The sequence below is a fragment of the Gopherus flavomarginatus genome, chromosome 9 (genome assembly GCF_025201925.1).
Source record: "Gopherus flavomarginatus isolate rGopFla2 chromosome 9, rGopFla2.mat.asm, whole genome shotgun sequence".
NCBI lineage: Eukaryota > Metazoa > Chordata > Testudines > Testudinidae > Gopherus > Gopherus flavomarginatus.
The window spans coordinates 7,184,736-7,199,183 of NC_066625.1; the positions used below are offsets into that span (position 1 = coordinate 7,184,736).

At 50.1% G+C, this 14,448-nt stretch overlaps 1 protein-coding gene across 2 annotated transcripts in view; it reads left to right on the plus strand.

The window, feature by feature from the left end:
- FLII (FLII actin remodeling protein) overlaps positions 1 to 14,448 on the plus strand; it is a 255,848-nt gene that overhangs the window by 111,080 nt on the left and 130,320 nt on the right. The gene's annotated exons all lie outside the window — the stretch shown is intronic.

Consider the following 14,448-nt stretch of genomic DNA (forward strand, 5'->3'; position numbering starts at 1 on the left):
GCAGACGTGCTAAAGCAGAATCTGAGCAGGTTAAGACAGCATTAGGCAGTTCTCTAGATGTTTTCAGAGTTTCTGAGAATAGTCCCACTTGGATGCCAAAGCAGAAGCTGTAGGTGGAATTTCCCTGGGAACCCTTCAGCCCTGGGGAGGATGATGAGGGCTAGGGACAGAAACAACATCATGGGAGCAAGCCTGTGTCACTGGCTGAAAAAACAGCTGTGGTTGGGGTGGGATCTGATGAGAGAAGGGGTAAATAGCTGAGAGGAAACCCAGAGCCCCCCGGCCCCAGTCAGGGCAACTCGCAGCCCCCAGTGATGTTCCATCCCTGTTAACACCGCAAGGATTTGAGGAGGCATCGTGTGGTCTAGCCATTTATCACTGGACTGGGCGACAGGACTCCAGGGTTCTGTTCCCAGCTCTACCCCAACACGCTGTGTAAGTCACTCCATTCCACTGTGTCTCAGTCCCCCCTCCACTGATGATATTTCACCCCTTTCTACATTGCTTTGCGATCTCTGGGTGAAAACGGCCTTCTCAGTGCCAAGCGTTATTATCAAGAGCTAGTTATTAAAAGATTAGCTCAGGTCCTAAAATTCCCTGTCCATGTCCCACTCTAGAATGGCTCATTGCAACCGAGACCTCAATGGCGATAAAGGAGCTGAAAGGTCCCGGACAGCTAGAGCAGAGGTGACATGGTTCTGACCGACCAACGGACACAATTTGGGGTGGCGTGAGACGCAAGGCCAAGGATCAAAGGCCTTTAATCACCTAGCTGTGCAGCAATAAACGAACAGGCTGCTGAGCCCTTCACACAGAGACAAAATGCTCCTGGGATGACATCACTCAAGGGCTGCTATAAAAAGGACCGTGATCAATTGCTCTCCTTGTCCCCTGAAGGTCGGACATGAAGTAATGGGCTTAATCTGCAGCCAGGGAGATTTAGGTTAGAGATGGGGGGAAACTCTCTCACTCTAGTGAAGCATTCTGTTCAGGTTAGCAAGGGAGGTTGTGGAATCCCCAGCATTGGAGGCTTTTAAGGGGTTGGGCTAGGATTACTTGGGCCTGTCTCAGCGCAGGGGGGCTGGACTAGGTGTCACTCGAGGTCCTTTCCAGCCCCGACATTTCCCTGTTTTTTCTCGCAGACAGAAAACTCTGTTAGTGAGGGAATGCCTGAGTTCGGGAATTTGGAATAACTGAGACAGATGCCTTAGCAGCAGCCTTAGCATCTGACAGCTGCCCCCCATGGGTCTGGTAAAGTCACCACTGGACTTGGGGGCACAGTCTGCTGGTATGTGACAGGTGGCACGTGGGACAGGTCTCCTCCCAGCATGATTCAAACTGCTGCCTCCAAGCACAGCATGAGCTGGCAGCAAGGCCCCCCAGAGGATTCAGGGGGCTTGGGGCAAAGCAAGTTCTGGGGCCCCTTCCATAGAAAAAAGTTGCAATACTATAGAATACTATATTCTCATGGGGGCCTGGGGCAAATTGCCCCACTTCCCCCCCCCCCGCACCCAGGCGGCACTGGCTGGCAGCCCCAGTAGTAGCCTCAGAGAAAGGCCAAGGAATAAATGGCTCAGGAGACTGAAGTCCCTTCTGAGCCCTAAAAGCAGCCCCTCCAGGGCACAGGAGAAGCACTCTGGCAGGAAGCTCCCAGTGCTGCTCCCATTAGACTGAGCAGACAATAGCCATCGCCACAGAAAAGCATCCAGCCCAGAGAGCCAGCCCCAACAGCTGTGAAAGATGGAACCCTGGCACCAGCTGTGTGACCCCGTCCACGGGGAAATTGCCTCCGAAGCCCAGCCTGTGCCCTGGCGCCCGAGGAGTCATGGTCTGTGGCCCTCCGCCAGGAGCACTGCAGATGTGCCTCTGAAGCAGGACTGGTTAACCCTTTACTCTGAAATGCTGCAGCGGTCTGGGCACAGGACTGGGAACCAGATGTTCTAATCCCAGCTCCGACTCACTCGACGGCCTTGAGTGAATCCGTTTGTCGCTCTGTGCCTCAGTTTCCCCCTCATTAAAATGGTTTGGCTGGTGCTCACTGGCCAGCCTCCCTGGGGGTTCCCAGGATTGGCTAGTTAAGGAGGCAATGGTTAAGTGCTGCGTTTTACCTACATACTGGGGCCCTGGTTTCAGCGGGGGCCGCTAGGCACTACCGTGACCCAGGCGTGATGCTGGTGTCTCTAGAACACACTGCAGTGGGATACCCCAGTGCCTCTGTGCATGGACAGGCCTGTTGCTCACACACCTAAGCAGCATTCCCTAAAAAGAGACACTGAGGTGCATTGTGGGCCAGTCCCAGCTGGCTAGGGAGAGCTCGAGGCGCTTTGCTCGGCTGCTTTCTAGCTGTGGGGGTGAGGTGGCTTTGCTGTAGCAAGCAGGCTCCCTGCACCCTGGCAGGAGTCCGCTCCATGCTGTGGCTGGGCTCAGCAATCGGCAGATACAGCTGTTCTTCCAGGCCTGCTGGGCGTCCCCAGCCCAGGTACGAGCAGTGCTGGGCCCGGGCCACCACAGCTTTTTTAAATTAATTGGGTGGATTTTTCCTTCCTCCCCCTCCCCTTTCCACCCACTCCCACGTCAGCCACATGCTGTCCAGCCGCATCCCGCAGAGTGTCGACACCTCCGCTCACAAACGACATCCAGCTGCAGCCACCAAAAGGCAGGGGGAGGGTCACGACAGTTTCCACCAGGAGCTGCCCCAGCCTTTCACGCCAGTTTCCTCTGCTCCTCACCCCAGCGCAGGGTTTGGGGTAGATAGAGCCAGGATCCCCCAAGGATGTCCAGCCCCCCTTACTCCCTCATACGGCCCCTTCCTCCTAGTGTCACTTCTCTCTGCTTTGCACCCTCCCCCTTAGCTTTCCTCTCTCAGCCCCCCAGATGGGCGCTTGGTTTCTGTATCATACAGCTCCAGCTGGAAGCAGCAGAGACCATGGGCGCTGCGTGGCGGGGGCGTGTGTGTGTGTCTGAATTTGGTTGCCTGAGTGGCTCGAGCAGCTCCCCTCCCGTGCGAGAGGATGAGCTCTTAGCAGATGTGCATGTGGTTTGTTAAGCAAAGCTGAAGACACTGACTGTATTAATCCCAGGGAAATGCTTTAATGTGGGGCCCGGGGATGTTTTTAAAGCTCCCAAGCACACAGGCCCCTGTCGCTGCCAAAGCAGACAGCCGGAATTTGCACAGGGCATGACTTGCACAGGAAATGCCAGCAGAGAGAGGGGTTTTGCCCCTACAAACAGCCCAGTAACTGTTGCTCCCCACTCCTTACCCCGGCCCCTCCGCCTGTCCCCAAACAAGCACAAGTTTCCGGGATTAGGGGTCGCATCTGTGGGGATCTTAGGAAGGAGCTGGCAGCTCTGCTTCCCCCTGCATAGAGTGAACTGTGAGGAATGATAATCTCTCAGCAGAGAAGCGGGACAAGACTCTGCTTTCGAAAGGCTCTGCTCAGCGGCCTCAGACCCAGCCCTGAAGAAAACGGGCTGGTCCTGGGCCTTGAGAGAAGACATCAGCTCCATGCACCTAGAAACTCCATCTCTGCTGTGAAAGCCCCAAGCTTTGCCTCCTGTAAGGCCAGGAAGTACTTTGAGTGACATTTACATGGGCTAAGTGCTGATAGAGCACTAATTAAACAAGGCTCCTGCAGGCCTGTGAGGTGGGTGTTATCCCTGTTTTACTGGTGAGAAAACGAAACACAGAACAGGGACCGGCTGCAGGTCACTCAGCGAGTCAGGAGCTGGCTTAGAACTCAGCAGCTCCAGGCTCCCAATCGATGTATAGCTCACGAGAGCATGCTCCAATTAAGGACAGGTGAAAAAAAGTGTTAGAATTGACGAAGCGAAGCTTGTTATGGAGCTGCATCGCCCCGGCAGAGTCAAAGCAAGCTTCCCCTGGGACCACTGACAGAGCTAGTGCTGGCCCTGGCTGCTGAGACTGCGTGAGTCTACACCATCTCCTACACCAGCAAAGAGCTCCGAGGGTGGACACAACGTGCTCCGGCAACGCTGCATTTTGGCCAGCGACTGGCAAAAAAAAATACCGTGTAGATGCTAGGGGCTTTGCTGGCACAGCCACATCCCCCAGAGATCACACAACCGTCTGACAGCTGTGCTGGCACAAGGGTGTAGCGCAGACCTGGCCTGCCAGCTGTGAGAGCCTGGTTGTGATGTTGACATGTACCTCTGGGGAAGTGTCTTGAGACCCCCAAACTCATTTCACACAGGAGCCGCCCAGAGTGTTATCAGGCAGGGGTGGGATTTGAACCGGTGACCCACTAGAGAGGTGAAAAAGCAGCTCCTGTGCTAATTAGCGCTCCCCTAGGCTGGCTAGCCCCTGCTAGGCTCCCAAAGCCTCAGAGCAGGGCAGCAGCACTCTCCCCAATCCAGGACTAATGGAAGGTAGCTCTGGAGCTCATGCTGCATGTTGATCTGGAGGACGGATAGACTCTGATGGGACGTGAAGCCCCAACCACAGAGAGCCAGCCAGGAGATTTACACGCTGGTGCCGCTCAGCTGCTGGGCTGCAGTTTCCAATGCGGTTTCAGGCAGCCGTGCAAAGCATTAGCAGAGAGGACCGGGGGCTGGATTGATCCATGCCCCAGACACCTCACAGAGGGAAGCACCGGCTCATCAGAGGCTGTTCCCTAAGCAGACTCACTCTCCATGTGTCAGGGACCTCAGTTCAGACCGGCACTGAATTCTGGGAAATGCAAGGGCAGCTCAGCTCTAGCACAGGGCTCAGGCCCCTGGCTGGGCCAGTCTGGGGAACTTAAACTGAAGCTAGACACTTCTCTGTTTCCAGGGGCCCTTAATGCTCTAACAAGGCACCTGAATATTGAGTGAGAGCCATTGTTCTCTCTGCTGATCCTGTTCCAGGGGGACCCTAAGGAGGGCTGAGAAATTCCTGGGGAATATCATCTTCCCCCCCCTCCTTGCTCAGTACAACAGCTCCGAAGCCAGGCTGTGGGGAGCAGGGGTTCGCCCACCTCATTTCTCACAGGGTTTTTTGTTTTGTAGCCGTTAAGTTTCAGGGCTAGTTTCCAGGGATGGGAAATGAGAGACACATGGAGACTTCCCCAGCTTGACTGCTCTGCAATGTTAAGTGCCCTTCTTGAAAACACCTGGGCACATGTGTAACCAACGCAGACCACAAACATTCAGCCTTTCACCATCCCTCCCACTGCAAGCAAGGCTCCCTCCCCCCACCCCCTCCTCCAGGAAAGGCTGATGGACCCTGCAGCATGGCCTGTGAATCTCTGGCAGACCAAAGGGAGGGGGAAGCTCAGGATCAGCCTGCTCCCAACCCATCCTCTGAGAGCTGCTGGTTCAGGCACCGGGACTGCATCTCCCTGTGGTGGCAGGTCACAAGGAGACCCTTGTGATGAGCTCTGGAGGAGAAAGTCAGCTCAACCAGGTCACAGCTTGAAGCTCACCACATTTGAAGAGACAGTCCTCCTGATTTAGGCTCAGCTGGTACAACCAGGAACCCTGACCCCAGTCCCAGCCACGCTTTGCACGGGAAGAAGGCACCAGGGCCGGCTTTAGGAAGTGTGGGGCCCAATTCAAACAGTTTCGACGGGGCCCTGGCAGGGATGACTTAAAAAAAAGAAACACATTAAAACAAACACATGGGGTTGTATTCACCGGGTGGTGCTCTGAGTCTTTGGTGGCACTTTGGCGGTGGGTCCTTCACTCGCTCCAGGTCTTCAGTGGCACTGAAGGACCCGGTGCTGAAGTGTCGCCGAAGACCCAGAGTGAGCGAAGGACCCGCCGCTGAAGTACCATTGAAGACCCGGAGAGAGCGAAGGACCCGCCGCTGAAGTGCCGCTGAAAACCCAAAGCGCTGCCAGGTGAGTGAAAATTAAAAAGGCGCCTCTAGCCAGGGAAGGGATTCTCACTGGGCGTGGGGCCCGATTCGGGGGAATTAGTGGAACAGGCCTAAAGCCGGCCCTGGAAGGCACGCTGGGAGCTTGGCCTCGGGGAAAGGTGCCGGACTGACAGCCCTGCAAGCGTCTATTTACCCATCTGCTGTCCAGCTTGGAGCCTGGAACAACTGCACCGCTCTGGGTTTAGACCAGGAACAGATGCAGCATGAGCAGCCAAACAGTGAGCTCCCCGCATCCCTGGTGCCCCACCCCAGACCTCAAGGGACAGCTGGGCTGTTCAGACTCTTTGGCCCATCCCATCTGGAGCCTACTGCTGAGATACCGCTGGGGGCTGGGGCTAGCGCTACTGGTAGTGGGTTGCTGTAGGCACAGAAGCCTGCATTAGATTTGGGTGAACGATGGTTCTGAATTGAATTGGGAGATTGGCATGAGCAACAGGCCCAAAGCAAATAGGGACCAGAAAGCGCTCAGGAGAAAGAAGAGTAGTTGTGTTAAACTGGGAGTGACCCTTTGAAATACTGGTGTTATCCTGGTTAAGGATTGGGCTGAAATAATAGAAATAAAACACACTGACTTGGCACCAGGTGCAGTTGCAGTAAATAAGCGCCTAGATCAGTTGGTTTAATGTATTATCAAAAAACTGCTTCCTCTGGCCTTAGCTAAGGTCTGAGAATGGGCAAGGATATCATTTCTTTGTTAAAGGGGTATAAAAAGGAAAACTGCTAATGGCTGCTGTGACCCGAAGTCTGAAGGCCACCCAAGTTACACGGCAGGTGGTGACACCTCTTACATTCTGGTTTTCAATCCAGACTAGTGACCCCTACCTGCCCACGTTGGAGCCAACCTATATGGGTTTAGCCCTCCTGTAAGTATTTCTAATGCAATGCTTGTCAGTGTTTTGGCACTGTTTTTATGTAGTACACAGCTTAAGATTTAGGATTGTTTTAGACTGTTTAGAGCAATTGTAGGAATGCTGTTCGGCCTTAAGATTTAATAAAGGAATTTTGGTTGAAATGGATATTGTGGTAGTATCCTACGTTAATAATAATTCCAGCAGTTGCCTGATGACTAGGAGTTGGGCTGAGCCTCACCCAACTCACTGCACTGCTGCAGGGGGACACAAATTGGGAATAACTTTCAGCCCCTACTGTACCGGGCTGGCTTGAAAGCCTTGTGAGAAGAGGTCACCACAGGGTGGAGGGAGGGGAGAACCTTAAGTGCAAAGGAGAACCCAATGATAGACTTGGCCAGTGAGAGGTGGATTTGCAGCCGCTGTTGCACTGATCCACATCAAAACCCAGAGAGCACAAATCCCTACCCCTCGCCTGCTCTATTTCAGTAGGGCTCGTTTTCAGGGAAGCTTTCCCACCGCAGTTCCTTATCTTTGCTTCTGACGCCACCAGGTGGGCGAAATGGGGCATTGCAGCTGACAGGATGCAGTCCAAACCCCAGCTTGCAATTTACTGCGTTGCCAGAGTGATGATGTGTATTATTGGAGAAGCGACCGGGGGGGGCACAAAAGGCAACATGGCATTTAATTCTGGGAGTGTGAATCACGGCTGGATGACTCAGCCTTAAAGTCCAGAGAGACAGATGCTGGATTTACATTCCTTGCGCACCAGCAGCCCATGGGGGCAGAACCAGAATAGTTAATGAGAGAAAAGAGGGGAGGAAAGCGGCATGTCACTGGGATGGCGCAGCCGAGAGCTGGCCTAGTTTCTTGTGAGTCATCCTAGAATGCCAGCAAAGGCTTTAGGACAACTCGGGAACAGGACTGAAGGTGAAAAGCTAACTGCAAACATCCATCAAGAACCTGTCAGTCAATGGCATATATACCAAGGTGAGCAAGCGCAGGCCAGGAGCATATACACACAGCTCACCGTGAAATCCAAACTTCCCAGAATGTTTACACCACAAACTCGGGTATCAGACATGAGTGGAAAAAGTAATTTACATGCATCTGGCAGCTTCCAGCCTAAATGACTTGACATTTGGATTTTATTGTCCCCCAGTCATTGGGACACAGCTAGCTCTAGGGTGGAGCACACCAGCAGCCATTTTAAACAGCAGGAGGAATTTAGGTGGCAGGAAAGGGTTGTGTGTGCTGAAAGTTAGCCACCACATGTGGGTTAATGCTTTCAAACACAGGATGACAGGACTGCAAGTGGTCAGGATTTCATGATGAGCATCACTTCTGTCATTATCACACACTTGGAGGGCACTGACTAGGTAAGCAGCCAGCAAGCACCACTTGCTGACTTTCCTCCCACAGCCATCACTACCTATTACACCACCTTTCTACCCAGGTCTGATACACAGTGCCCATTCCTGGCAGCCTCCAATGCCATTCAGTGCTAGACACAACAAAGGGAGCTGTCAGAGTACCATGGTTTTCGCATTCTCCCCCTGCCTGCCCAGACTGTACCCCATCTGCTCATCGGGTGGGTAAGAGCCCAGAATCCCATCCCAACCCTGCATAGCGCGCTGCACTTGTTACAAGGCAGTAGAATTCAGTGCAAGCACCAGGAAGCATCCACATTCTTCTTAGGTGGTATTAACTCTTCCCCTCCGAACCAGGCAACACCCGGAGACCTCCCAGGTCCTGCTCCCAGCCATGAAATCAGACCTGCTTCTTACACCTTCAGCCTCTCTGGAGCAGATTAACGTACAGTACAGTGTACCCCATCCCAGAGATCATTGCAATAGACCCCTTTTAAAGGCCGCTCAGAGATATGAAACTGCTGCCTGCCCGATTGCTTGCTTTGTATAGTGTTCTCAGGTCCAGGGAACGCCAGGAAGAACAATTCTATCTGTCCAACTCAACTAGACTGATGAGCGTCAAGATAAGCCGATTCTGGACAGCTCTCCAGGAATGGAGGAAGAAGCTGACCTCACCCCTAGCAACCACATCAGGGTACAGGGAACTCCCCCTACTTCAATCCCCTCTGCGGGTCAACTGGATGCAGCATTTGTGCTAAAATTACACTCTTCCAAGCTGGATTTTTGCTTCCTCTATAGACTGCCTCTAAGCATCCATCATGGAGGATCAGTCCATCAATAGCTGTTAGCCAGGATGATGTCCCTGGCCTCTGTTTGCCAGAAGCTGGGAATGGGCAACTGGGGAATGGATCACTTGATGATTCCCTGTTCTGTTCATTCCCTCTGGGGCACCTGGCACTGGCCACTGTCAGAAGACAGGATACTGAGCTAGATGGACCTTTGGTCTGACCCAGTATGGCCGTTATGATGTTCTTAAGTGAGGGCCAAGGCTGTGACGAGCCAATGAAGTTAGTTTCATTAGCAGGTCACAAGATATTAGGGCTGAGACAACTTGTCTGGATACATTTCCTGTGGGTAGGGCCAGGTAGAGAAGCATTTTTAATGCAGTATCAGAGGGGTAGTCGTGTTAGTCTGGATCTGTAAAAAGCAGAGTCCTGTGGCACCTTATAGGCTAACAGACGTACTGGAGCATGAGCTTTCATGGGTGAATATCCAGTCTGTCAGTGTAGCAGAAGAGTGGATACCCACATAAAATGGTTGTCTTTGCCCTTTGGGGGAGCCGCCATGCCGCACAGGGACTAGCCAGGCCTGGCACACTAGGACAAAGCCCTCGTCTCCGAAGGGCAAACAGCAGGTCTGCTAAACCCATGAGAGGAAATGGCAAAGGCAGGTTTATTTCCACTCTGAAAAGCTCCAGAGGTCTCTTGTGCCTGCCCATTGGGACCCAGACTGTCCAACCTGGCTGACTGAAGTCAGGTTCTTAAATCCATGGATTCTCAGGCCAGACAGGACCACTGTGAGCCTCTGATCTGACCTCCTACAGGGCACAGGCCATAGGACTTCCCCACGCTAACTCCCAGAGCAGAGCTGTAGGAAAATAGAAGTCTCACATTTAGAAATTGCCAGTGATAAAGAAACCACCAAAGCGCAGGCACCCACAACTCCCTCTGCAGCTGCAGACCACTTATGGTAGGTGCTAAACATGGATTTAGGAGTTTAAGCTTGAAACCTGGGGCAATAACATTCAGGACTTCGGCATCCTTGGATGCAGCAACATGAGGAGCCTTGCAGGAAAATATTGTGCCTGGTGGTGTGAGCAATTGCTGCTGCTTCTTGGTTGAATCCCTCTTTCGGGAGATTCTGAGATGTTGGGTAACAGCAGCCAATTGGCTTAGCCCTTTTCTCCATCTACGTCTCAGAAAGGAACGTATGGGAACATAGGGCTCCCTGCTGCTGAGAATTAGCCTCCGCCATCCTGTCCCCAATCCCTAAAACCCAGTTGGTGGGTCTCACTTCCTTTTACCTCCTGGGGGAGTGGTGGATAACACTGCTCCTTCATAGTCAGTCTCACTCACTCACGCCCATCACCCCAATCGGGGTATGGGCCGCCAACCACAGATCTCCAGAGTCCTCTATCCTGGGCCATTCGCTCTAGCTGGTTCCAGGTATAGCCCATATTTTTGCTATACAGCCCCTCAATTGGGGCGGGGGGGGGGGAATGAAGCACAGAAGGAACTTCATTCACCTCAGGTCACGGAAGGAGCCAGTGAGGGAGTTGGGTGCAGAACTCAGGTCCCCCGACCTCTAATCACAAGCTCTACCACTCCCTAAATAACTGGAGCATGTGTAACAGGTGTCCTGTGATTGGCCTGTTACCTTTCAGCTGTAAGGTATTTGGGGGAGATTCCGACACTATTACAGAGACATGGATACCTCAAAGATAGAGGGGAAAAAAGCTACTTCTCACTAATAATCCAAGGACTGGGCTAAACCATCCAATCCAAGAATTATCTTAAACCAAAACCCATGAGGTGGCCCCACAGCAGAATGACCACCAGTAACTCCATTTATAAGACTGGGACCCTGCAGACTGAATAGGGAAGCGAGCACAGCCGCTGGTAGTTGTGCCAAGACTTCGGATAGAGCCTGCAGAGAGAATGGAAACCATCTTCCAAGCAGTTTGTAGGCTGTGGCACATTCTATCCAAGAGAAGAGAAGTGGTGAAGTCCCACTGTGACAAGATGCACTAGCAGCATACAATGGAGGCGGGAGAATGCTTCACATCCACCAGAAAAGGTGGTTTCCAAGTCTATATTCTAGCATAGCACCAGAAGGGATGAATATTTCTTTGCATGTATGATGCTTTTTGTTCAGGCAATCTAGAAACTACTCCTTTGTAGAGGTGGTAAGTAATATTCTCTCCTTTCCTACTCATATGTGGGTATGCAAAGCCCAGAGATTAATGGCCCAATATTCACAAGTGCTGAGTACCAGCAACTTCAACTGAAAAGCATTTGTTCCCTTGGGTTCCCTGAAGCAGTATGAGCCTAAGCAACTCATTGTAGATAACACAGCAAGTCAGTAGCCTACCTGGGATCAGAACTGAAGTGTACCCCGCAAAAAATCCCACAGAGTCAAGTGATGCTTTCTGCTTTTATTCAATTAAATGCAGCATTCTATACAAGGAAAAAAAATGAAATCCATGAAATTCCAAACCCTGACAGTGAAGAACTAAATTCTTCCTAAGAATCAACCAGAATTAAAAGATTCCCCCATGGTACTGTACATAAAATAATCTCTTCCCCATTTACAGCGTTCCACACAGTACTTTGTTTTGTATCTCAAACTTCAGAACTGTACAACTTTGTTACAAACTACGCTTTCCTATGAAAAACTTATTACAGAAAAAAATATTGCCACTTTTTATTTATTTATTTGTAACAAAAAGTTAGAATCTTTTAAAAAACAAAATTTAAGTCAGCCAGAACTCTGTTACGAGCATGGGGGGGAGAGAGGGGTTTGAAAATGAGGGAAGGGGTACTGTGGAGCTTGTCAGAGCATCAGATTAGCATTCCCTTTCTCTGTCTCAAAAAGGGAAACTGCATTTGGCATATAAAACTACTTATCACTAGAGGTGGGTCCAAGCCACAGGGTTCAGGTCCAGCTCTGAACATCTCCCAAATTTCAGGGCTGTTTGGATCTGGGAGTTTTGGTTTAGAGCCATCTCCAGTGAGCACTGCTATCAAAACCTCATACTAACAATATTACAAACCAAGAAACAGAGCCCTACCCTTTCCCTGCACAGGAACCCTGGGAAAGAGTTTGAGAACTTGGGGAAAGAAAAAAAAAAGCTTACGCCCGCATGTGTGTGTGCGCGTGCGTTACAGTAGAAGCTACCTGACTGACTAACTCAGAAGTGTGCATGTCAGTTGCCAAAATATCAACTCATGGACTAACCTTCAAGATGAACCAAGCCTTTGGATTACAGCTCATGTGTGCCACAGATCAAATTTATTTACAACAGCTGGATTAGAATTTAGCAGGTGGTAAAAGCCAGATGTGCCAACCCACATCTTCCCATCATTGTGTAATTTACCTAGATGCGGTTAAATGGAATGGCTGAGGTTGCCAGATGCTTAAGCAGCAAAGCAATGTTCTAAAGAAATCCCCGTGCCAACGCTTCTCTTCTGTTACTAGCAAAGCTTTTCACTCTCTTCCTAGGGGGACACCAAGCCCAGGCGACGGGCTCAGAATTTTGATTCCACCACTAGAACTGATTAATTTCAGCTACATAGAGCCACATGTAGCAAAAATACAAATTCCTCCCCAGCCTTTGTTTGCAGAGAAACAAAAAGCATCCACTTTCCTTAGGTACGAAAAATACCGTCATGGTTGAGGTTGGGGGGCGTGGGGTGTTTTTTGGGTTAATTTTACAGTGTCTCAGATTTAGATGATAGTTTAATGAATTATGCATACTATATGCAGATTTACAGAGAGGAATTGGGACCACATTACTGTACCAGACTATGAAAGATTTTAAAGCCAAGTTGGTCAAGTCTGTGAATAAGGCCTTGTTAGAAGCTACCTGGCTCTAGCTTCCATTTCTGAACAGCTGGTAATGACCCAAGCTTCACCCCCTGACCCCAGAAATGAAAAAGAGGTGGGACTGGAGTGGTCATTAACCAAACCAGAGTTGCCAGAACTCACCTCACATCTGGACATTCTCCAGGTTAGGAGAGTGTATGGAAGTCTGACCTGGGACTTGCAAGCAGCCCCATAAGCCACCGCAAGCCAGCTACAGAGTACATGTGGGTGTCACTAACACCATGAGCCATTGTTCCAGCAAATAAAATACAGTAGGTTCTCTAGACATTAGATCTGTGTGAAAATGGAAAGACTCCATTTTTTTTTTAATTCAAGATTTCACTTTGAGTGATGATCAGTGCAAAACGTTAAAAAACCATGTATCTACAGATATACATACGTGTGGTCTATATAAAATATCTGTACAACTGGGGAGGATGGCCTGCCAATACACAGGGTGACATCTGCCCGAAAGAGAAAGATGCCTTGAGTCCAACTAGTTGTGCCCCAATCTCTCCAGGCAGTCAGTTTAAAAAAAAACCCAAACAAACAAAAACCCAACGAACAACAAAAAAAACCCCACACCAAACAAACCCACAACCAGCTCAAAGAGTTGAGACTAACCCTGAAAGGCTTTCCTGACCACTTCGGCAAAACCTGTACAACTGAACAAACAGCAAAGATGGAAAACGGGAAAAAGTTGCACTGAAGAATACAAAAATAAATCTGAAGTAAAGGTACCTGTTGTCTACACAGAATGCATAAGAGTTAGAATGAGGTGTCATTTGTACCATGTTAGAGGAGAGGCCTCTATAGATAATGCATAAGTTGGTCTTGAGCTCCTTTAAGACAAATCCAGTACCTCATTCCCATCTGGGTCACACAGCAAACCTTGCTCTATCAAGTGCTGCTTTGGGAGCCACTAATATCACATCACAAAGGAGGCACAATTGCAATCAACTTCATTTTAAGTTGGAGCCAGAACACAGTATCCTTACTGCAGAGGTAGACTTAAGGTAGCGTGTTTAGGATGGGGGTGCACTGCGCATCAGCAGAGGACTGTCACAGGAAATAGAGGCACAGATCACTATGGTTTCTGCTATTTATCCAGCCAGAGCTACGTTTAAGCAAATCAGAACGCTACTATTTAGAAAAAAAAAAAAAAAAAAAAAATGATGTACTCAGCATGGCACCCTAGAAGCACAGAGGGCATTTTAGCGGTATTTAAATTGTGAATCCAGAAGTGTTCTAATTAAAACCATTCCTCAGCCTCCTGCTAGGAGTCACCATCTTAAATCAGTGACATTCACGAGGCCTGCCAGAGACAGACAAGTTTGCAGCAGATCCAGCATGAGAAATGGAAAGAGAAGAGTTTTTCCCCTTTCTGATTGTTAAGCTGGTCTTGGGGCGGGGTTGCTACTCTCCTCAGCAAGCTAGGAGACAGAGCAATAGCAGTTCTAATTTAACAGCTTATTTTCAAATGCAATTTACATTTTAAAGACAGACAGCCAGAAGCACAAACTTCTAGAACTCTGCAGAGAGGTGGGGCTCTCTTCTAAAGAGCTGGCAAAAAAGTCTTCTCAACTTTGAGCGATGCCAACTAAAGTTTTACCCAGGAAAAAAAACACAAAACAAAAACACTGCAAAAAGACAACTCTAGGATAACCTTTGAAAGACTTGGTCTAGTAATCCTTATGCAGATAGCACTTAC